The sequence below is a fragment of the Urocampus carinirostris genome, chromosome 13 (genome assembly GCF_059441175.1).
Source record: "Urocampus carinirostris isolate Australia breed hairy pipefish chromosome 13, RoL_Ucar_1.0, whole genome shotgun sequence".
Lineage (NCBI taxonomy): Eukaryota > Metazoa > Chordata > Actinopteri > Syngnathiformes > Syngnathidae > Urocampus > Urocampus carinirostris.
This window is the reverse complement of record NC_142361.1, coordinates 22844139-22870327: the sequence shown is the minus strand read 5'-3', so window position 1 is coordinate 22870327 and position 26189 is coordinate 22844139. Positions and strand designations below refer to the sequence as shown.

The following is a 26189-nucleotide window of genomic DNA, read 5'->3' as shown; positions in this document are numbered from 1 at the left end:
TATGTAGGCTAAGTCTTTGCTTATGGCAATCCTCGAACAAGCAAATCTTGTAAAACCACAGGACGCAACAATGGAGGAAACAAGCACAGTACCTAATGGATTCTGTTGAGTGACATAAATGAAATACAGACGCTGCCCTACTTACGTTCGTCAGTTAAATTTGTTTGTAAGTTGCTTCAGTGTTATATTTTGTATGTTTAAGGTTTATATATGTTTAAGTCTTGTATAAGTAATCGGTATTGTTTTATACTAAAAAAAAAAACATTTAAAAAAAATGCTCTATAAAGTTGAGTTTAATTTACTCTTGGAACATGCGCTTCAAAAGGGTCCTCCTCTGTGGTAAAGTGGCCGAAAAAAAATGTTCTGACCATTTTCTCAACCACATCAAGCTTTCTTATTCCAAACTCGTTTCGAAAGAAACGGCTCCCTTCTTCTTTACACTTTACACCAACCATATTGAATGGATGCACAAGATATTAAACGATAAAAATGTCAAAGTTCTGAGCGTGCTAGAGATTCAGTACAATATGTTTACAACTAGGAAGAGGAAGCAGATTTTCTTTACTCCAGGGTGGATGCTGGGTGACCTCTCATAACGCCACACCGCGGTAGCGGTGGAAAGAAGCACTACAGTACTGTCCTGTACTCGGAAAAAGGTGCACAATACAAAATGTAACTTACAGCAATTTCCAGATATTTTTCGACATCCTGGAAAAAATGCTCATATCTACCATTTTACGTAAGTCGAATTGGCGTAAGTAGGGGAGCGTCTATATTTCTTTAACATCAAAAGTCAAATGCAGAAGTATCACCTATGACCGTTATAGGTCGCTGGTTCGCGCCTCGGCCGAGTCATACCTAAGACTTATAAAATTGGTAAAACGGGTCAGGTGTATCGACATTTCGTTCTGTGTACATTGTTACAAAGAATGACAATACAAAGGAAATTATTATTATTATTATTATTATTATAAGATATCTCATTTGAATAGCTCCACAAACACAATATTGAGTGTCCAATAAGATTATTGCCTGCATGTAAACACCATCATTGATAGATAGATAGATAGATAGATAGTAAAATTCTATCTATCTATCTATATATCCATCCATCTATCCTGGTCATATCCCTCGAGAGTGGTGACCGACAGCAAGACAAACAGACAAAAACAAAGAAAATAAAAAAGAGGGGAAAAGTAGCAATAAAAACACACAAAAATGTTTTGGATCATGGCCAACCCAAATGCCCAAACACCCAAACAAGTTAAGCACCTTGGCACCCAATTTGGTCATGCTTTCGTCACTCTAGATCAGACCTGGGCACTCCTGTCCTGGAGGGCCGTATGTTCTGCATGATTTTTGAGGTTTCTCTGATCCAATACAGGTGATTCCAATCACCAGTTATTGAACCCAACTAAAGTCTCATTCAACGTTAACGAGCACTTGCTAACGAGGTTATAATTTGTATCACCTGAGTTAAAGAAGAGCAAACTTCAAAATCTGGCAGGACGTATGGCCCTCCAGGACCGGAGTGCCCAGGTCTGCTCTAGATGAAAATAGTAAAATACAGCTAAAAAATAACTACCGTAAATTCCGGACTATAAGCCGCTACTTTTTTCCCAAACTTTCAACCCTGCGGCTTATTCAGTGATGCGGCCAATTTATGTAATCTTTCTAACGGCCGCCAGCGGCGCTCGAGTACAAAAGGTGAGATTTAGACCGGTGGAATATATGCGCCGAGGAAGACTACAACTTCTTGGTTTGTGCATAAATTAAATTAGCGTAAACATACCCTCATCATGCAAAATGCAAAAAGAAAGGCACATCAAAAAAATCCACCATCACCAACGGGTTCCGAAAAGCCGGTCTGCTACGTGACGGAGAGGAGGGCACAGAATCAGGAGTGGATGAGACTTCAAGTGACAGTGACAGCGCGAGTGAGGCTGCGGGAGCGTGGGACGACGTCCATATGGCAAAGTTTCTTTCCGACACTGAGGAAGACGACTTTGATGGCTTCAGTTCTAAGGAGGAAGATGAGGACGGTTTACCGTGATTTTTACAAGCACGGTATGTTTTTTAAACAGACCCGTTTACTGTGTGCCGAGCGTGTTGCTACCATTAACTGCCCTGTCACGGACACCGCTTGGGATGAAAGTTATATTATTAAAGCTTTGAAAACTCTCTCGGTCTACCGTCTTTCTTTGTAAATATGTGTAACCATGTATAATATGTAAATACAACTATATTTTTGTAATGTATTTATTTGTATTTATTTTAGACACTTATTCTGATATGTTTTGCACGGGGGAATGAAAAAGAAGGAGCGGAACAAATGTGGGGTGACGGGAAGTGGGGTAAAGGTGAGACCTGTTTTTGGACGTGGCGGACAATAGTGGATATATATTTTTCCCACCCTTACCTTTGGAAATATACACTTTTTTCCTTGGATTACTTTCAACAGGACCCAGGTCTGCATCAAACCTTAAGTACCTGTATCATTTTCCGTTCATTTTGCCGGCTGTGATTTTTGGACTGTGTACTTTAATGAAGGACATTCAGTTTCAATCGCGGGTTTGGGTTAATTTTGTGTTTGTGTTACATTTTTTAATGTGGGCGCATGCGGCTTATATACAGGTGCGGCTTGTGTAAGTATAAAATCGGTTTTCCTCTTAAAATGTGGTGGGTGCGGCTTATAATCAGGTGCACTCTATAGTCCGGAATTTACAGTAGTTATGTCACCCACAGTGAGAAAACAATACATTAAGCATTCATAGCGAACAAAACAGTGTGTCAAACCTGATGTTGTGACAGGAAAACAAACACAAAACCCTTCTTTATATTCCAATCTTCACTCTTGAAAATATTCTCTGTGCTATGACTGACAGGTTTGGTTTTGTTTTCGTCTGAACTGAAAATCAAATGACAAAGCAGTTCCTTTTTTTCTCAAGGCACCCTAAGGAACAAAAAGCATTCAGTGCATCACACAAAGGTGATACAGCAGAGTTTAGGAAGAATGCCGCTGACATCATTCCCATTTTGTGACGCCCTTGCGGGCATGTGCAGCCTTCTGCCATTCATCTGCACAATGACTGCATCCATCTATGTGCTAATACGCTTTTCTGGCCGACTACGTTCCAGATTACAGGGAGGACTTCCCAAAGTCATTCATGAAATTTTTTTCATACGTCAACTCAAGTTATTTACAACGAGGGGAATGCGGCTGGAGCGCATAGCAATCGTTCCTGGCATTGCTGGGAATGGAAATGGTTTTAATATTAATGCTATTTGTCGTAAACAGGACTGATTTACAGTCAAATGTTTAGAGGTTCAATTTCCCAGCGGCCAAGGCATGAGGGGGCTTCATCATCTTGGTGTGACAGAACATTTTAGATAGGGATGGACATGTTGAATGTTGGTTGGGGGGTTCACACTTTGTCATTTTTAAGGAAATAGGATCTCAAACTCTCTAACTTGAAGTAGACCACTGGGATACTAAGTGCCTGCTTTATGGCATTTTCACTATGCAGTGTGCAGTACGATTAATTTTATTTTGCTACTAACTAGCGCGAAGGCATACCAGTTTGTTGGGCATCCAAATGTTATTACTACGCTGTTACGATGCTATTACTTAATTATCTTAAGTAGGGTGAAATAGACTCAGTCAACCACTAAAAAATATATTTGACTAGAAAATCTCAATTACTCAGCACTGGTGAGCTATTTTGAGAACCAGTCCATGAGCTACGTGGGTGTTACCAGGGGGCTACATTTTACCCACGGGCGCCACGTTGGAGACCCCAGGTTTACGGCATTTCCCCCGATAAGACATCAACAAATATTCTGTGTGCACAAAATTGTACAAAATTCAAAGTTTGCGGTGTTCGTGCACAGGACGAGTTACGTCTGTAAGATGCCCGGTTGCTAGTGGTCAACGTCTTATAAAATGCAGATATGTTAATGGCTGAACTCCCTCCCATGATGCCTTTCTCTCAATATTTAATTAAGAATATTGTGTGCATTGTAGAGTCCGCAATACAATACTGTTATTGGTCTTTGGCTTGCAATGATGCTAAAGGAAGAAATAAAAACATGGAAAAAATGGGAAAAAAAATTGCAATTATAAAGAAAGATGAAGAATGCACCATTGTTACCCTTGAAAAATGTAATAGTCGTAATGAATCAATGATCGGGAAAATGATTAAGAATAAGGAGGTGATTCAAACAACGAAGTCTTTCAAGGGCACTTGAATCCTCACCAAGTGAAACAAAAACATGATAACAATGGAAACAAATTTTGTGATTATAAAGAACGTGCAAGAATTGTTACTCTTACCAGCTTTAATGGCTGCAACCAATCAACGATCTTGACGATTATTAAGAATAAGGAGGTAATTCAAACAGCAAGGTTTTCAAAGAACACAACAATGGAAGTGTTAAAATCGGTTTAAACTTAAATTGTTTTCTCCCCTCCCTCTGCATCCACCAGCTACTCCACTCGACCAGCTCAAGTCATGTCACAATAAAAGCTCACAAAATGTAGTTTTCCTCTCATTATAATGTTGTTCAATCATATGTCCATACATTACACAAAAGTAGTACTTATTATATACAGGTAGTCTTTAGCCTCTTGCTATAGGTTTCTATCCAGCCGCTTTACGTCAATTTCACTTTGTGATCCCAACCTCACAACAGATTCATGTCATATTGTGGTGTTCCGTATCTATCAATTTATTGTGTGGGTGGGCCAACTAAGTGTTTTGACAAATACACTTTTGAACTCAGATTGTCGAACGCTTTTGTAAACAAAGATTGTGTAATTATTGAAGAATGAGACCGGATATTTCAATATATTTCAATGTTTTTTTTCTCGATTGCATAAGTCTGAGTGTTATAACTGTCTGGCTTTTCACGGCGGATTTATCTTATCTTTGAGTGTCGTTCTCCAGATGATTGATTTAGTTTCCCGTTTAAAGTTTAGCGTCGTAGCTCTCGTTTGAACTGTATGGATATTTTTGTATTAACACAAAAATTAGGGTCTCCAAGTTTTGAATCCAAACACCAATAAACCTGATTTAATTCTATCTTTGCAAACAAGAAGTGTGGATTTCATTGGTTAAGTCTGAATAATGAATCCAATAAACACCATTTCAAATGTAGGGCAACATTTGAGACCCAGCAGTCCCAGAGAGCAATAATTCTGGTATCCGTCGCTTCGGTGTGTTAATGAATAAGAGCCTCGTATTCTTTTGTTCCCTCTCAGCGGTGACGACATCGTAGAATCATTTAAGAGCTTGTAAATCCACTTTTTCCTTACAATCCACATGGAAGTCTTAAATTTAATCACGGTTTTCTTGAAATTGTTGGTGATTTACTGTCTTTTGTTGTAGCCTTGGGGAAGTTGGGATTCATTTTTACATGGATTGTGAAATGTTTAACACTGAAAGGTACATTTTGCACGGAGATTAATACTTACAGTACTATAATGCACACTGGATTATAAGGCGCACCTCCAAAAAAATTGTCTTTTGTGATATATCTTTCATATAAAATTTGCACTGGACTATAAGGCGAATGGAATTAAAACTATCTTAAGAGCTACAGTTGCATAAAAATACATTTCAATTGAAATTATGTATTTCATAGAACATAAAATAACATTATGACATCTGGTTTCACTACTAATTAACTTTAGCAACAAACAATTAACATGTTAACCACAAGAAGGCACCACTGTGTTTCTCAAAGGCAGAACAGTTACCATATACAGTATACAGGGATCAGAATGGAGATTTTCATTTTCAGCTGAAATAGCCAGCGTCCAGGAATAAACCAGGGCGGAGCCCCCCCCACCCCCCCAAAAAAACCCTGGGTTTTAGGCAATTTACTTGTCCAAAACCATGCTTATATTTATCATTTAAGTAACATTTTTAGAAGATTAAAATAATTTGCCCACATAACTGATTTTTTTGTAAATACTGCAAGATAAGTTCAAATGCAGTTCAGTCCCTGCAGCTTGTGCGACAATGCGGCCAATTTTTCTAACGGCCGCCAGGGTGCGCCAGAGCAATAAAGGAAAGAGTGAGACAGTCGGATTTTGAATTTGTTTGCTACGCAAGAGAAAAAGTGAAAAAGTCGGAATGCCTTTGGGGTTCAAAAACAGCGGAAATCCGCGGATCCGCGGAAAATTCTGATCCCTGAGTATAATTTAACTCATTAAAAATTTCCAATTTAATCCACACCATTTTTAGTATATAAAGTGCAATTTCAAATTTCTGGACAATATTGGGTTTTTAGTTGTGCCTTATAATCTGGGAACTACGGTAATTTGATCAGAGGAAATTAAGTACCGAATTAGCAGGACTTTATTTAATTTTTTTGAATCCTTTTTGCATAAAGTCGAACAGGGAACATTATTTTATGACAGAGCAAAACAAATCTTTTGCTCGCTATAAATATCCATCCATCCATTTCCTGTGCCACTTATCATCAGTAGGGTCTGCCGGAACCTATCCTAGCCGACTTCGGGCAGTGGGCTGGGAAACCCTGAACTGGTTGCCAGCCAGGCACGCTTTAAATATAATTTCACTATACTTTCAAATTTTTTTTTCCTAGCAAAATAAGAAAAATATACCGGTGCTTCAGATGATAATAAAAAGGTTTTAAATGCGAAAATTCTTATTTTAATGCCCACGGAACAATATTATTTGGAAGGATTATTATGTAAAGATGTTCACTATTTTGTTACTTGAGTTTTTGCAGTCGGTCTGGACTATTTACTCGTTCATAATCAATTACAGAAGACCCCCGGGATACAACATGAATCCATTCTGAGGTGGGGATCACAACGTTATTATCCGATAGCGGGGGAAAATATGGCAACAGCTGATTAGAAATAAAGCAGAATTAGTTTTCTTCTTTTTTTAAATTAAAAATTACGCAGCAAAAAAAGGATTATTCCCAATAGAAAAAATATTCCCCCAAAACCCCAAAAAATAATCAATAAAAAAAAAAACTTTTGGGAGGAAAAATAAAAAAGTATTTTAAAAGAAAAAAATATTTCCAAGCACCGAAAAAATAATAATTACAAACAACTATTCAATCAAACAGACTATAAGTATACATGAGATTCTGAAGTGAATAAAATGAAAGGCATTATGGGAGGTAGTTCAGCAAAAAGCATATCTGCATTTTCAAGATGTGGTGACGCAAACCAACTGCAAACCAGCATTTTATATGACCTCGACCAATGGCAATAACGTAAAATGATGCCGTATCCGGTGGGTGACTCAATTTTAACCTTCAATTCTATTTTAATCAATTGTCTTTCTGATCCAAGGTACGTGTTCAATCATTAATGCCCGTTTCTCGCCTCGCCTAATCCGCAAGATTGCAAACATAGCTATACATGAAACAGGTTCCGAAACCTCCACCCACCTCGCATGACTTCTGGTGAGAATCTGTTGCATTATTTAAAGCCAAGAGGAAAAAAACGCACCGCATGCTTCCACACCTCAGCATTGTGGCATCCTCTTTATACAATTTGTAGCATCATTTTCCTATGGATATAAACCGGCACCCGTCAGAATTATGTGTTGTATATAGAATGGTGTGGGAGCAGGTGGTTTTTTACAGGCACGATATGAGACTTTTATTTTCTTGGGGACGGCTTGTACAGCAGATGGCACTTGCTCCTCGTGTCTGTCAGAATTGCCTTGCGTGTCACGCAATGCTGGAGATTTTTACCCAGCTACTAGAATGCGTGCAGTCTTTTACTCAGCTCTTTTGAGGATTTCTCTCCAACTCGGCTGTAATTAGAATGAGTCATTTGTAATTAAGTTAAGCAAATTTTTTCTGGCAGAGGATTAATGAAAAAAAAAAACAATCATTTTGTAAAGCTGGAATAACAATTTCAAATAACGGGAAAAAAATCTGAAAAAAGAAAAATATATAATTCTGAAAAAAGGATTTTTCTTTATGAAAAAAAACATAAAAAATGATTTATATATATTTTACAAAAGCAAATATCCCTCAAAAGTATATATGTACAAATCTGAAACAGAAAAAATATTTTGAAAAAAAATATTTAAAATAAAACAGATAAAACTGTTTTTTAAAAAAACAGGAAACAAATTTGAAAGGCAGGAATTTTTTTTTTAAATCATAAATAAATATTTTTTTTAAAACAGGAAAATAAATATTGAATAAAGAAAATAAATATGATTCCAAATATTTCCCCGAATTATATTTTGAAAAAGCCTGAGAAAAAAAACAAAATAAAGACAACAAAAGATTTAAGGTATTTGAAAAAAAATAAAAATCATAATTTCAAAACACAGCAAAAACAACGTTCAAAAATAGTACTATTTAAAAAAAAAAAAAAACGAAGAAATATTTAAGAAAACATTTAATTTTGCAAGACAACCCCGAAAATTATGAAAGAAAAACGGGGGAAAAAAAACAGAAATTAAAAAAAAATGCAAAAAAAAAAAACAAAAAAAACACAGCAATTATTTTGGGGGAATAAAAAAAAATAATTAAAAAAATTAGCTCAAAAAAAACAGAAAAAAATGTATTCCAAAAAACCCACAAAATATATGATTCCGAAAGACATGAAAAATAATTCCAAAACCAGACAAAAATATTTCCTAAAATTTAAATGAATATTCTTTTGAAATATAATTTATTTTCAACCCCCAAAAACGTATAACTATTCAATATAACAGACCTTAAAAAATAACTATTCAGCCAAACTAGATCTATTTTTTAAAATGTAAGTGAAAGCAATAGCCTCCCGAGTATTACCTTATCGTGGTACTGTGAATTTTTTCCCCCTCATTTCAGTAAATGTTATATTTTTAAGCACTTCAGTACTGTAAACAAATTGTTGCACAGGCAGACCCAGCAACCCCCATTAAGGCAATGCATTTCTCCCGAGGCCCCAGCTGCTATTTATGAAGCCGAGCATGAGAAAGTTCCTTTTGAGGAAACATTGACTACATTGCTCCCCGTGACCGCCTGGTTCCGATACCACCCGATCGCAGAAACAGCAGCGATTCCAACTGCAAGACAACTTACGAGTCGAGCTTCACTCAAAGTGTGATGAAATCCCTTTTTGCTCCGTAGAGAGCGAGTCGGAGCCCAGAAATGGGACTCTACGGAATTACCGTTCTCCGCCTTCTCAGTTGTGTCTGCAGCTCAGAGTTTGACTTTGCTTGGGTTCACATGGACAAGCATCAAAAAGTTTTCTAATGAACTGACATGATGAGATGAGGCGCCTTGCATCTTTAATTTCTCAATTTCTACCCAAGATGCATGCTCGGTTAAAGATCTCATCACAGAGTTTGATGTGATACACGTTACGCTACGTCGTTGATTGTCTATTTACATGAAATGAAATCCTGGCGGGAAATGATCGGGCTAGGGTGGGTAATCTACAGCCTGAGGGCCGCATACCACTTAGTCTTTTTAATCTAGCCCGGACAGAAGGCTAGAAAAGTAGACTTAGAAGTCTCTTAATTGACATTGATAACAATGTACCACTAATGACCATTTTATGTGCGTCTTTATGTCTGTGTTACAGTCATTATTGATTATTCACTTGTAATAAAGAATTCTTACAATGCCAGGGTAGTTCTATTCTGTTTATTGAACCCTTGCAAGGAAGAATGCTTACAATTCCATGCCAGTCAACCTCCACGGCTCCATGCCCGTACAAACTGTCGTATTTTCCCGTACAAAATACAAAATCCCCAGGCAGCAGACTCATGCGCACAGTAGCATCAAACTGCTCGCTTCGTTTGCAACAAAAAAAAAACGATACCGAGATAGAGGCTTCCGCGGCGAACTCCTTTGACTTGATTGATTTGCCGTTTCGTGATAGTGTGTGTATACCGGAAGGTACCCATCATTGACAAATTTGCATTTTTCCGTACAGATTTCCTTGTACGTCGTACTCGTCTTAAAATGCATAAAAAACGTACTTTGTACGGCAAAACCATACAGGTTGACAGGTATGCAATTCCAGGATTGTCTGCAATGCCAGCATTGTTCTTTTTTGTCTACTAAAGGTTTGTAATGGTTCGGCTATTGTATTTTGTTGACTGAATGCTTGCAATGAAGAATGCTTCCAATGCAAGGGTTAATCCATTTTGTTTGCTGAGCGCTTGCAACAACAAAAGCTTACAATGCTACGGTCATTCTATTTTGTTTTTACTAAACAGTACAATGGCAAGGTTCTATTTTCTGTACTGGACATGTGCAATGAATAATATTTGGTTTGGTAATGCTAGGGTTGTTCCAATTAGTTGACTGAACACTTGCAATGAAGCATGATTATAATGCCAGAGTTGTTGTATTTGATTTACTGAACGCTTGCAATGTAGAATGCTTACAATGCCAGAGTTAATCTATTTTGTTAACTGAACGCTTGTGATGATTTATTTTTTAAAATTCCACAGTTGTTCCATTTAGTTTATCCAACACTCTCAATGAAGAATGCTTACAATGCTAGGTTTGTTTCATTTTGTTGACTGAACATTTTTGATGAAAAACGATTAAAAAAGCAAGGGTAATCTGTTTTTGTTACTAAACGCTCAAAATAAAGAATGCCAGGGTTGCTGTCTGGACGCTTGCAAGGAAGGATGCTTACAATCCCAGGATTGTTTAATTTCATTGGCAATGAAGAATGCTAATTGATTTTGTTTACTTAACGCTTGCAATGAAGAAAACTTACAAGCCAGGGCTGTTCCATTGTGATTGTATGAAACCACGCTATAAAGGACAATATCAACCACAAATCTGTCTTAATGATGGCCAAGGGAAATTTTCAATACAGTAGACAAAAATACGAACAGTAAAGGAAAGTACTCTTTAATGTGCCAAAATAGATGATAAAGTTATCTGACAAAAACATTTGAAAAAATTAAGCCATAAGCGGACCTCCCTGCTCAGAATCTAAGCTCCATAAAAGTCAATAGTATATCATGAAAACGATAGACGAGGCTTGGTAGCCAAAAATTGAGAGGACAAGTCACAACTAGGGGAGGAGGGGGTAAGGTGAAGACTCGTTCTGCATATTAATATGACGGAGACACTTGGGCGGCGAGATATGGAGACAATGACTTTGTTCTGAGGATTACTGAGAATTACTTGCTGAATTTGAGGGTCAGCGAGTCATTTTTAGGGCAACAATGGAGGACGCTGTGAACTGAGATTAGCGAAAAGGGACAGATTTAATAATAGTCTTAGTTTAGCATTGCAGACTTTGATCCAGTACTAATCTCAGTTGACTTTATTAGCCATTTTTGCTGAGTATTATCAATCTTCCTTGTGTGGTCAGTGTGTTGTTTGTCATCAGAAAGCTTTCAAAGCTGGAACCAAAACTCACAAGAAGGAATGAAATACTGGCTGGGACCCTTTTTGCGGTCTGAAAATTGGACTGTCTGCTTATTTGACTGCTGCAGCCATTCTTTAAGCCCTGAAGGTGGCAAGAATTATAGATTTACAGACGTTGGCCCACTTTCGCTTGAGTCTGTGTGAGTTGGCGGGTAGTTGTGTACTGCTTGTGATATACTGCATTCTTTTATGTTTGAGGACTAGACGAAAGAACGAAAACTTTGTAAAATACTGTATGGAGGGATGGGATGAATGGGAAGGATAAATGTCTTGAAAATTTAGATCAGGTGTCAGGAACCTTTTTGACCCAAATAGCCATCACAGCAATATATATATATATATATATATATATACATTTTAGCCTATTTACCGTTGGTGCAGACCGCCCTGGGCAGAGAGAAATGCGCTGCTGCATAGCTCCGCCCATCAACCAATTGAATTGCTCTATGTACTTGGCTGACGTTACTGGTCGTTAACTGTTTTTCTGTGGGTTTTGTCATAAAGTGTGTCTCAACAGTGAACCTAAATTATTTGGTGAGCTTCCTTACAAAGGATTCCTTAGTGACGTACAGCCAAAACAACTCTGTTGGTGTGACAACTTGACTGTATGCTCTTTATATACTGGACCGAACCATCCATGCTTCTAGCACTATGTCAGCAATCCGCGGTCTAGACTTGACTCAGTGCTAATCAGAATTGGACCGCTATAGATGACATTTGCATGAGTATGATTTTTTTCTCCAGGCCATAGGTACTCATGAAGAGAGTCATACATGTGCTAGATGGCATGGATGGATGGATATTTTGGATGGATGTCTTAGATGGAATATATGTCTTAGATGTCTGGACGGTTGAATGTCTAAAATGTCTTGGCTCGATATACTGGTGTCTCTGGATGGATGTCTCTGCATAGATGGATGTCTTAGATATCTTGTATCAATGGCCAAATATCCCTGGGTGGATAGATGGATTTCTTATGTGGAGGGATGGATGTCTGTGGATAGATGACTTCTTACATAAGATGGATGGATGGATGGATGTCTAGGATGGATGGATGTCTAGGATGGATGAATGTCTTAGGTGTCTTGGATGGAAGGTTGGATAGATGGAAGTCTTCTGTGTCTTTGATGGATGGGTGTCTTTGATATCTTGGATGAATGTTTTAGCTGGAAGGATGGATGTCTTAGACGTCTTGTTTGGATGTATGTCCTGAAGGGGATGGATGGATACATGGATGGATCGAATGGTTTGATGTCTTAGATGGGATGGATCGGCTGGTTTGATGAATGGATGTATTGGATAGCTCGCTTGGATGAATGGATCGATGTCTTTTAATTGATTGACACTATTACATTGAGACATGAAAGGCGATACATCAGCATGAGTGATTACCTTTCATAGCTGACAGGGAAGCCTGTAAAATATTGACAGAAATATCTCTTACAAAAGAAAGCGTTCCATTTCGCCAACTCTTAAGAAAAAAAGCATTTACAAAAGATAGATTAAACATAAAAGAAAAACTGTATTCTCTTCAAAATGAATTTCAGAGTATTAAAAGTTCAAACACTGAAGATCTGCTATAGTACCTCAGCAGAAGATTATTTGGGAAGAAAATAATAAATATGGCTTGTATGAATTTTGTGATCTTTCCTCATACTGATTTGATCGTTTTTTATATGAGCACACACTTACCTCTGCAGAATAAGTGCGTGCATTCACTCGAGCATCCAGTAAATATAAACAGTACACGCTTACTCATAAGTTCTCCTTGACTGCTCAGCTGTGACGGAAAACACGTTTTTTTAACTACATGTAACGTTTGCTTAGTATTCATCGCTTTATATTTGTTCACTTTGCAAACTGTTGCTGAAAAATGTCAACAGAGCTTGACAAATATGAACGAAATGACTAACACACGGCCGATCGATATCGTCATTAAGCTTCGTAATGGCATTTCAACTTTACAGGCCACTCTAGGCTTTTCCCAGCCACCGAGTGTTAGTGACTCATGTGACATGATTGAATAATCAATGAGATTTTAAACTCAATGATATGTTCCGTGTAAGGTAACGTGGACAAGGAGCAGTTGGCTTATCATTGCTCAATCCTATTACTCCCCCTTGCCCTCGATTTGACTCCTTAAAGCAAGGTGACGATAAAAGAAATAAAGTATGAGTCCTCTGCAAAGCATTGAGTAACATGGAAAAGTGAAGGACTCATGCCCCTTTTCACAAAGTCTGGTCGGGAGCACCCTAGCTTCTCCCTAGCCACTCCCCCTCTGCATCGCCAACCAGCGACACACAATCGCAGGATGGAATTTACAGACACTACCCTACTTACGAACATTCGAGTTAAAAACAACCGTACATACGAAAAAATTTTTCCAGGATGTCGAAAAATATCCTGACATTCCTGCAAGTTAGAATTTGTGTTGTGTGCACCTTTTACCGAGTAGAGGACATTACTGTAGTGCTTCTTTCCGCCACTACCGGCGTGTGGCGCTGTGAGAGCTCACCCAGCATCTACGAAGAAGAAATCCGCTTTCTCTTCCTAGTTCGTGTGTGAACATTCTATACTGTATCTCCAGCGCTAAGAACTTTAGCATTTTTATTGTTTATTATCTAGTGCATCTATTCGATATGGGTGGTGTAAAGTGTAAAGAAGAGGCGAGCAGTTTCTTTTGAAATGAAAGTGGAATAAGAAAGCGGTTGAGAAAAGGGTTGGATCGCTTTTTTTTGGCCACTTTCTACCATGGAGGAGGAAGTCGCCTAACCCCTAAAGCTCATCTTACAAAAGTATGTTAAACTTAACTTTATTTATCTTTATAGAGCATATAATTTATGAAATGTTTATTTTCTTAGAACAAAACAATACAGGTTACTCAAACAAGCCTAAAACATACTTATATAAACCTAAAACATACCAAATATAGCACTGAAGCAACTTAGGGACAAATTAAACTTACGAACCATCATCCGGAATGTATCTCGTTCATAAATAGGGGAGCGTCCGTGCCTACTATTTGTGTACAATGCGTTGTGTTATAGAACATAAATTCTCAAAGACAGCGCTGTGGAATAACAAAAAGCAGGGGCGCTGGAGAGGCGGTCACAGTGAAGATGAGGAAGAATAAAAAGTGTGAGGTGCAGTACTCGTCTTGTTGCAAACTTTTTTTCTCAAATCGAACAGTACAGTTGGGTGTTCATGCCAGTTACAATGTTATCATTTCAAAGTCAGTAAAATCAAAAGAAAAAGCCCCAGAAAAGGAACAAACAATCGTAGCAAATGTTATGTCACTGCAACAAGGTTGAAGTGATAGAGTGTGAATCAGGAAGCACATTTATAATTACGAGATGAATTGTTCCCTGCCCTTACTAAAAGAGGAAGAGGGCGGGGGATATAAAGACAAAGCGGATAAGTAAAAGAGGAAGTAAAAAAGAAGGTAATGGCATATATCGTAATTCACTTATTTAAGCAAGTGAATTCAAACAAAAAGGAAAAAAGTGAATGAACACCACAACAAATACAGCACGAAGTGATGACGTGTTAAGCGAGAAGTGCGTTTGTAATTCAGTGAGAAATTGTTACTTTTCCCTCACCAAAGACGTGGAAGGGGATGATAAACCAGATGAAGTAGGTAAGAGAAAGAGGAAGTCATGGGATGAAACAAAGACTCATTAAAGGATACACCCTTTGAACTAATCTGCAAAATAAAACTAACACGTGTCACAATATGTCATAATTTACTTTTTGGATAATTAAATCTCAACAAATGAGTTTTGAAATCAATTACAACAAAAATGACAGACACTATGATGACAAATATCTTGCCGACAATAACAACAGGAAATTTTTAGAACACGCTTCCTCCAAGAAAGCACTGTTCAGATTTATAAAAAATGAACCTTCAGAGCAAGTAAGAAAGTACCATCAATCTTGTTTTCATTGTCAAATCCCATTCGTACAGCACACACCTTGCCACATAAATTGTTGTAATAACAGTAGCAAGCTGCACAAATAAACTGGTTACGTACGTACGGGACCAAAGAGACACATTCCCAACTTTATGTTTTTCTTAGTTCAGGGAAGTTCACAAGTTTATGAACAACATGCTGAGACATGGCTTTCGTCAAAAGGATAAAGACCAATACAGTAGACCCCCGGGATACAGCAACCCCACCTCAAGTCGTTTTCACTTACCCTTTATATTTTTAGCCCTTGTATAAATATACTTTTTTTTTTGCCCAAAACCAAACTTTGCAGTGTTTGTACATATGTACAGTCACGTCTCTAAAGTGACTGGCTGCAATCGGTAGGCATCATATAAAATACTGGTTTGCTATGGGTTTGAGTCACAGTATCCAGAAAATGTTATGGGCTGAACTCTTTCCCACAATGCTTTTTCCCTCTCTTCATTCAGTTAAGGAGCTTGTATGCTTCATACAGACTTGACAAGTCAGCGATACAACAGTTTTTTTGTACAATATGTATTACTTTGGGTCCAAGACATGGAGCGGTGCTAAAGGAAGGTTTTCAAGAAATACAAAGAAGGTAACCATTCGACAATATGGACTACTATTTAAATTAAGGAAGCAAATCATAGAAATCTTTGGAGGGCATAACAAGTCTCGCAATTGGAAGTGATTAGTTTACTTTAATGGCTGTTCTCCCTCTTCGGCAACCACCAAGTACTCCACTCTACCAGCTCAAGCCACGTCACGTCAAAGGTAGATAAAATTTAATTTTTCCTTTTGATATGTATTTATTTCCAGTTTTATTTTATTTTTTACATTTACAGTACTTACACATAAGTAGTACTTACTAAATAATATTTGGCTATTTTAATTTGTTCATCTGGGGTACCAAAGTTCAAGAAAGAATTAGTTACTGACCACAGGTTTCTATACGGCAATTTTACTTCGCGATTCCCCACCTCAGAATGGATTATTGTCGTATACTAGATTATGCACTAAAATATTTGTCCACTTGAAATTAAGCCCGAAGTTATTTATTAAAGAGAACCAAACACAAACAACGAGGAAAAGGCACTCTTAGATTGGCATCTGATGAATTTCAAAGTCTGAAGCGTGAGCGACCTTATTATACCGTTTCATGGATTCTGATCGGAGGATAGAATAACCACGTGCACGTAAGAGTACTCTGATTGGTTTCGACAGGAATCACAAATTTGATTGTAGTGTATAATGTTGGTCGCTAGATGGTGTGCAAGTATAATAATTGAGTAATAAGGATAGTGGAACTTTTGTAAACACAATGTGTCTCCGTAGGAAGAATGAAATTTGGGAGTCAAACTCTCCCAAAACCGAAACGTGATAAGAAGAATGGAATTTGGGAGGAAAAAACATCTTTTGACATTGGAGGGGCTTGTCTCTGAAGTGAAATCGTAAAACCACGCATCTATGGAGCACTATAGAAATATAAACGTACAAAGATATAAAAGTATAAAGTATATAATGGGTGTAAAATATATAATATAGTATAAAAGGCGCACTTAAATCATCATTTCCCTTACATATTTGCTCCATCATATCTTTCAGATTTCATTTCCCCTATGTTCCGGTCCGGAGCCTCCGCTCTGAAAATGCAGGTCTACTAGTGATCCCAAAAGACAAGAAGAGAGTCGCAGGTTTGAGTGCAATCTCCATTCGGAGATGGAATGCTCTGCCCCCTGAGACTCGATCTGCAACCTCAGCAGAACTGTTCAAATCCAGGTTGAAAACACACTTCTATTCTACAATTTATGAATGACCTATATTTCATGTTGACAATATGTGTGTATTATTTGTTATTGCAACATCCATTGCAGCCTGGTCATCCAAGAAGGGATATTACCTCTTGTGCGGTCCCTTCTCAAGGTTTCTTCATTTTCCTCATGTTGAGGTTTTTGAGTTTTTCCTTGCCCTCATGTAGGTTTCAGATCTTGGATAGTGAAATAATAATCTGTAGTTTGCAATAATCTGTTGTCTGTGCAGCCCTTTGAGACTCCTTGAGGAATTAAGGGCTATACAATTCAACATGACTTGACATGTTTTTGAGTTTTTCCTTGCCCTCATGTAGGTTTTAGATCAGGGCATGGTGTAATAATAGTCTGTAGTTTGCAATAATCTGGACTGTGCAGCCCTTTGAGATTCCATGAGGAATTCAGGGCTATACAATTAAACATGACTTGACTTGACTATTCTCCCTCCGGGAAAGTGTGTGGAAAGTCGAGCAAATTGAAGGCACAGTAGCAACCGGGAGCAAATTGTTTTTTGCCTCTGGTTCCGCTACATTCAACATGGCTGATGGCTCAAAAAATTCAACTGTAAAATAAGCAATGTATTTTGAAAAAGGAATGGAGGACATTCATGTATGTAATTTTTTGACCTTATGTCGCAACTCGGTATGTGGACCGATAACGGCCAAATATGATGTTAGTTATCGTCCTATTACTTATTTTTTCTTGATTTAGCATGCAGTTTGAACAAAAGATGTTATCAGACTCTATTGGCTATCGGTAGGAAACCTCACTGAGGTAGGGAAACAGGAACTCTCATGAGGAAGCAGCAGAGAAATTGACGCATGCCAAATTGCAACCGTGGATGGATTGGATGGCTGTGCCTTTGCCAAGGGGAAGATAAGTGCCGATGCTGCACTAAATGGAGTGATGAAGAATGATGATAGAATGGAGAGAAATGAAAAATAAGCTGAAAAGAATACAGTGCAGATGGCGCAGCGGGCATCGCTGCCACGGACAATGGCAAGGTCGACTGACCTTCATTCAGGTTGATATATGATATATCCGCTTGACTGGTTTGCTTCACCTGGCATGGTAAACAATCCCAAATCTATCCCCTTTGTCTCTTCTCTGAGCAAACAGATTCTGGAGGCTGTGTGTCAGGCGAGAAGGGAGCGATTCCTTTTTAATGACATGGCCCTCGAGTTTTAAAAACGTTTTTGCTCTTTTTAGTTTTTTGAGTTAACGTTAATAATGGGAATCATGGCTACTGCTTTCCCAGATAGTTGAATTTGCCTTTGAAAAGGTCAATTTATCTTCTGAACTTTTTAATAATATGGTATAGCCCTGGGGTATAGTGCACCCCCCAGCAACCAACTCACTTCAAAATGTAAAAGATGTTTTTTAACCCCCTATTTATGGCATGTTACCCACTCTACAACATCAACAAATTTTGCGTGCCCCCCCAACCCCCCCCAAAAAAAAAAAAAAGAATTACATCTCTAAGATGCTTTACTGCTATTGGTTGACATAAAAAATGCTGGTCTGCTATTGGTTTGTGTCAGGGCTTCATAAACATTTTGTTAGACTATTGCCTGAATTATTTCCCACAATGCCTTCATCTTCATTCAGTTCAGAATCTCGCGAGCTTAGTGTAGACTTTGAGAGTTAGTGCAATAGTCAAGTGAAGTCATGTTTATTTGTCTCAAAGGACTGCACAGACCACAGATTATTGCAAACCACAGACTATTATGACACCATCCCCTGATCTAAAACCACCATGAGGGCAAATAATACACAGTGATTGTCAACATAAAATATAGGTTATTCATAGATTAGAAGTGTGTTTAATACAATTCTCTATTTTTTCACTATGGGTTCCGAGGCCTGAAAAACATGATAACCATGGAAACAAAGCTTGCAAAAAATAAAAAATTACAAAAAAGGAACACATATTGCTACCCTTGCTAAATTGCATAGCTATACCTGATTGATGATCTGGACAATTATCAAAAGTAAGGAGGCGGTCAAAGTAATGACATTTTTTAAAAGCATGCTAATTATTGTGAATAGAAGTTGAAAAATATGTTTCATCTTTTTAACTTCATCCACCAGCTCTTCTACTTGACCAACTGAAGTCATGTCACACTCAAAGGTAAATACAATTTTTCAATTTTGTTTCTTTACATTTATGAAAACTATTACTAAAGGGCATGGTCGTGGAAGTTGTGAAATTACTTTAACCCGCCATCTCTTCCCGCTACATCCACCTGCTACTCCACTCAACCATCTCAAGCCAGGTCATCCAAAACATAAATCAAATGTTTTTTTTCCTTTTCATTTCCTGTATATACAGTATTTTAGTCCTATAGACATACATTACACATAAATAGTAACTACGCTCTATTCTTATTTTAATGATTTTATGAAGAAAGCATTAGCTAATAACCCTAGGCTTCCTTACAGCAATTTCAGTTTGTGATCCCCATCTCAGAACAGATTAATGTCATATCCCAGGGGTTCTATTGCAATAAGAAAATGGAAAGCGATTGCTTCCAAGCAAGATTAATACTGTCCTTAATAAGGTCAATTTATCTGAAGATTGTCTGAACTTTTTGATAACACCACCAACAGTTTAATCCTTCAATTGAGGAAAATTGTTGGCCAATTTGCAGTGTTTCACAGTAAACAAGGTCCCTCATTTTCTTCTGAATGACTGAGCAATTAAAGTAAGTTTATTCTAAATGGAATCATTCTAGCAACCTGTTCTCTATTAGCCCCTCTTCCCAGGGGATATTCAGAACAGGTGTTTGATGAGCATTTCTCGTCTTTTTTTTATTCCAGACATTATCTTAAGTAGGGATCGGCGCTGAAACCAGCCTTTTGGGGTAACAGTACTCACAACAGTGGGTTATACCAGTTTTGGCTGCCCTTTCCAGGCAATCAGGAACTCGAAATTAGTCATAGAAATATTGCATTTAGTAAAAGAAGGATTAACGGAAAATGCAATATAAGGATTGAAAGATATTAATTTTTAAAAAACAGCTGTTTTTGCAGAGGAAATTGACAGCAGATTACACATGAATCTAATGTTAAAATTTCCACTTGGCATGTAGGCCATGCCTTTAAAATATTTCCTTTCTTTAATCTCCTCGTTACTTTTTACTATAGTCCCAGTTGTTGTTTAGTTACAGCCATGCAATCATGCAAGGGTAGCCATTCTCGTCCCTTCGTATTTCTTGATAACAACAAGCTTTGTTTCCATGGTTATCATGTTTTTGCTTCACCCTTTAGCATCGCTGCAAGTATTGTGACCAAAAGCCAATGAAAACCGAATGAAAAAATACAGTATTCTATGGCCAATTTGACAAGTTTTCACAGAGCACACAAGATTCTGAAATTATCGCAGGGAGAGAAAAAAGGCATTGTGGGAGGGAGTTCAGCTGATAGCATAAACAACATTTTCATGACGTCAACCAATAGCAGACAGGTTCTTGGAGGTGCAACTTTTAAGTTATTTGGCCACACTTGCTGTTGTTAAAGTGTTTTGAGTCACAGGTCGCAATGGGTTAAATAATTTGGTAAAGAGGCTGCTCCAGAAGCAATTTCCATTATATTTGCATGTCAGGTTAATTGGCCTGTCCAGATTGTCCCTAGGTGTGAATGAGCGAGTGAATTGTCTGTTCCTGTGTGCCCTGCTATTGGCTGGTGACCAGTTCAGGGTGTCCCCTGCCCACTGCCCAAAGATAGCTGGGATGGCCTCCAGCACCCCCGCGACCCTACTGAGGACAAGCGATGCAGATAATGGATGGATGGATGAGTTTTGAAACACAAAAATTCACGCAAAATAATGTATTCAGCCCCTGTATTTAACCGCTAAATTTGATAGGAAGTGAAAATGGATAAAAACATGAAGGGACACTGGAGACAAAATTTGTACCATAACAATGACAATAGTACTTTAGTACATTGTATTTGCAATCAATCACTCTTGCAAACGAGGTAGTTAAAAGGCTACTTGTTCAGCTATCTAGCTACTTCAACATCTTGCCCAAGGCCATCACCACCCTAAACGAGCGCACAAAACTGAAAACATATCTAGCCACTTATTGTTATTGTGATGATTATCATTAGTATTTTGTTGAATAAAACTGAAAACCTAAACTATTTCATTAACCTGTAGAAATATATACCCTGTGATTTTTTTTGGTTTCTTATTTGTTGCGGCTAAATCTGATAGCACTACATGTCATTGCACAATTGTTACGGTGCACTACTCTTTCTCGATGCATTACTATAACTTGGGCCAGTTTTCTTGGCACTCTGGTGCCTATTCATCCCGATAGTCTCGTCTTTTTTCTCTTTAAAGTCTTTATTACACGTTTTACCCTGGAATGCCATGTCTAATCTCATTGCATACAACGTTGATTTTAATGACAATAAACCTATTTTAATACGTCGGTATATTCTTACGGTTTTCATTTGGCGGGCCGGATTTAAAAAGCCTGGATGCATGTGGCTTGCGGACTGTAGTTTGCCCATCCCGTCTTATAGTGTTTAAAATGTCAAAGAGGTGTTAAAAAAAGCTCTTATCCCACACCGTGGAAAAAAAAAGTGGGGACGCCGTATCCCGGGGGTCTACTGTAAATCATGCATGGACTTGCTCCTTCATATCTTTCAGATTTAATTCCCCCTATGGGGCCGGTCACACAGACATTTGCGGCTGAATCACGGCCAGAAATTTCTGCCTGTGAGGCGGACGCTATTGGACGCTTTGAGATCGCAATGCAGACGAGATACAGCAGTGCTTAACACGCGGTCGGAAATTCGCGCGCGGGTGGCAGCGCGAAAAAGTTTTGCGCTGCTCAATTTTTCAGAGCGCGGGTACACAGCCTTTCACGAGCGTATCAAGGCTGAACCACGGCCAGAAATTTCGGGCCGTGAAGCGGATGCTGTTGGGCACTGTTGGACGTTTTGAGACCGCCATATAGACGAGATACAGCAGTGCTTTACTCGTGGTCGGAAATTTTCACGTGGTTGGCCGCGCGCAAAACTTTTGAGCTGCTCAAAACTTGTTGCGTAGGAGTTGGATTTGGGCACAACACCGGCTCGGGAGCTTTTATACCCGTGGTCCACACGAGAAAATGACGCAGAAATGACGCGATGAGGAAGCGGAACAGTCGCCGGCGTCTGTTTTGCGGGCATACCACCGATGAACAGCGGGTTGGCCAATTTTGCGCATTTTCCATCGCGGGCAACCACGGGCAAAAAAAAAACGCAAAATTTTAGCCGTGATTCAGCCGCAAACGGCTGTGTGACCGGCCCCTATGTTCCGGTCCGGAGCCTTCGCAGTGAAAATGCTGGTCTACTAGTGATCCCAAGAGCCAAGAAGAGATCCGCGGGTTCGAGGGCAATCTCCATAGTCCAATCTCCAGAGTTTTCTCCATTCGGGCCCCGGTACTGTGGAATGCACCTCCCCCTGAGATATGATCTGCATCCTCAGTGGTAATGTTTAAATCTGAGCTTAAAACACACTTCTATTCTATAGCTTATGACTAACCGATATTTGATGTTGACAATATCTGTGTATTATTTGTTATTGCAAGATCCATTGCAGCCTGGTCATCCTGGAAAGGATTACCTCATGTGCAGTCCCTTCTCAAGTTTTCTTCATTTTCCTCATGTTGAGGTTTTTGAGTTTTTCCCTTGCCCTCATGTAGGTTTTAGATCAGGGCATGGTGTAATAATAGTCTGTGGTTTGTCACAAATAAACATGACTACTGTACTGAAATCAAATGACATGAACGCTATTTTGCCAAACAAATATCAATACAGTACAATAATTTCAGAATTATTGAAAGCAAGCACAAAAATAGAGATCACTAAACCAGGCAAAAAACCCAAAATAATACATTCGTCAAAACCTTAACAACACGTTTTTTGCCATTTACTTAAAGAGCCCATCAGGCACTACCTTTGCTACGTAGCTTTTTTCTCCTTAGGAGCAGGAAATGAAAATATTCTCTTTGTTCTCATTCTGCAACCCTAATGTCCACTGCAGGCAAACGTAAATAGAGGCTGAATAGCGCTCATTATTCATCGTATGAAGCCTGAGCCTTCGCCATTCACCGTTTCATAGGCCAATGACACTAAACACGCGTGTACAACACAAATAAAAGCCCCGTTACCACTTGCTAACTCCCTCAAAGCAAACACAAAGAGTCAACGTTGCTGCACAAAGCAAAAGTGTGAGCAGCGAAGAAGCAAGTATCCTGTTCTCATCTAATTTTTATCCAATGCGAACGTCTTTGTCCATAAAGGCCTTATCTTGGGAGGGGGAAAAAAGGCTTTCTTGACCTTGAATGTATTTTTAGAATATCATGCGCTTGCATCTCTAGATAGAAGCTGGAGATCTAAAGTAAATAGTCGCGATCCCGACAGGCATATTCGTGATGAAGGCTAATGTGGCGGTGATGGAGGCTGGAATCAGATATGGGAAAAAAAATCGCCTGAGTAATATAAACAGGGGTTTGTACAGCGTTGTCAAAGCCAAATTCAAGCATTTTTAAGCACTTTCAAAGCCAATATCCAGATTTCTCCTGTACCCGGCATCTTGGTCTCTTCACCTGTCCTCTTGGGCACGACACGTAGGGGGCAATGACCATTCACATGGCAACGCCATACAGAAGGCATGTCCAAAGTCCGGCCCGGGGGCCAGTTACGGCCCGTGATCAAATTTTTACTGGACATCAGACATAAAAGGAATAATATGTGGCTCACCAGTAATGTTGACAGAAGTATAAAATAAATTTGTACCAAAAAAAGAGAGAAAAGGAAAAAGAGAGAGAGAAATAAAGACATAAGAGAGAACGATAGATAACAGTAGACATAAAAGAAGATAACTACAGAGAAAGAAAGACAAAAAAGGTAAAAACTAAAAAAAGTGAGAAGAGAAAGAGAGAAAGGAAGAAATAAATTAAAGAAAGATAGAATGAAAGAGAGATAAAAAGAGAACAATAGAATGAGAGAGAAAGAGAGGGAGAAAGAAAGACTCGCAATAGGTGAAAGCTATTTTTTATTCACAGTACCAGAGACAAATGTTAGAGAATGAAGAAAACTGAGAAAAAGCACGATGAGGAAAACAACTCTTTGGTGTATCTCAGGCATGTCTAAAGTCTGGCCCAGGGGCCAGTTACCGCCCAGGATAGTATTTTTACTGGACGGCAGCCTCTGCTAGGAAAATTTGTGATATCTGGGCCGCCAGTAATGTTGACCGCGGTATGAAATACATCTGTAATAAACAGATATAATAACAAGAAGCACTGCCAGTCAAAACATGCTGACTACAAAAAGCGAACCGCAAACGAACACTGTGAAAAGGTGAAGCAACTGGAAGCTGTTTTAACGGCACAGCAGTGCTTTTTCACAAATCAAATGAGAATGCTACAAAAGCGAGCTACGAGGACTAAATTTATTAAAGACTGTTCAAAGAATGCCAGGCTGAATAGTTGGCCCTCACACAGTTTCAGCTTACCAAAATCTGGCCCGCTTTCTGAAAAGTTTAGACACCCCTGCCATAGAGTCTAATGCCAGCTGCGTTAGTCATGAGGGGAAGAAGAAATGCAGAGCACGCACGTTGGAGTCATTTTTAAGCAGACTGGTTTCATGATACTTCATTTAATGCGTGGTCTTTCAAGTCAAGACTGCCGGGAAACATGGCCACAAGGATTTACATGGATATCACCAAAAAAGAAAGAAATAAAAATCAAGCATTTCCAAGACATTTTACCTAGTTTTATAACCTGATATGGAGTATTCTCAATATGTCGATAATTATCATCCAATGAATACTATTACAGTCTCCTTACTCCAAGTGCTTGTCATCTTGTCATAGCCATCTCAAGTTTTACTTTGTGTAAAATTGGCATCAAATGACAGCACAGACTCAGATTCTCAACAACAGTCCAGCACAATGACAGCCCGCTTGCTTTGAACACAGCGAATACATTTGAATTGATTTTTTTTCCTGCTAATGAGCTTAATCAAAGAGCTGGCGTGCTAAGTAGGACTTGGATAATAATGCATTGTAAACTGATGATTAAAAAACAACTGGGAATTATTTGTCAAAAATGACACATTTGGGGAAGGATTGACGAAAAGTCTTGGAAATGTTGCTGGAACGCGGTCTTCAACATTGTACAGTATGTACAGTAGACCACCAGGATACGGCATCCCCGCCTTACGCCATTTTAACTTTAGGGGGTGGAATAAGAGGTTTTTCACACCATTTTCCGCGAAATACGACGTCAACAATGAAATATTTCACGGACCACGAAACTTACAAAATTCAATTTTTGCTGTGTTTGTGCGTCTGATGAGTTACGTCTCTAAAATTGCTGGTCTGCTATTTGTTTCCGTCACGGCATCCTGAAGATGCAGATTTGCTATTGACTGAACTTGAATCTTCTTGAAATGTGCTTTGTAAAGACTTAACGAGTTAGTGCGTTACAAAACTGTATTTTTCGTACTTTATCTATTAGCTATGGATTTCAATGACGCTTAAGAGATGAGCAAAACAAGATAATCATGGAAACAGCTTGCAATTATAAGGAAATGAAAAAAGGCACTACCCTTTAAAAGTTACATTCCCGTGACCAGTCGATGATTGGGACTATTATTTAAAGAACAATTCTTTAAGTCAACGTCTTCTCCCCTCTCTACATCCACCAGCTACTACACTGGACCAGTTCAAGTCGCCATGTGTCTTTTACAGTAATCCCTCATAGTTTTGCAGTTGACTTATTATGGAATTGTACTTCCCAGATTGTCATCATGCATCATGTTCTGCATTCTGATTGGCTAAATAGTCGCTCTGCCCCCTTTCCTTCTGTGTCTGACTGTGCGTCAAAAAGGTTGCAATATAAGTTGAAATGTTCTTTACACGTTGAAATTTTACAGCACATTTTTGCTTGGCAATAATGTCCAAATGATGTGCAAAAAAGCAGTAAGATTATCTTTAAAATTAAAATTTGACAGTACAAGTTATATGGGGCGTGTT

At 38.6% G+C, this 26189-nt stretch overlaps 1 protein-coding gene across 1 annotated transcript in view; it reads right to left on the bottom strand.

The window, feature by feature from the left end:
* Positions 1 to 26189, bottom strand: part of mcu (mitochondrial calcium uniporter) — a 96278-nt gene that overhangs the window by 28984 nt on the left and 41105 nt on the right. The gene's annotated exons all lie outside the window — the stretch shown is intronic.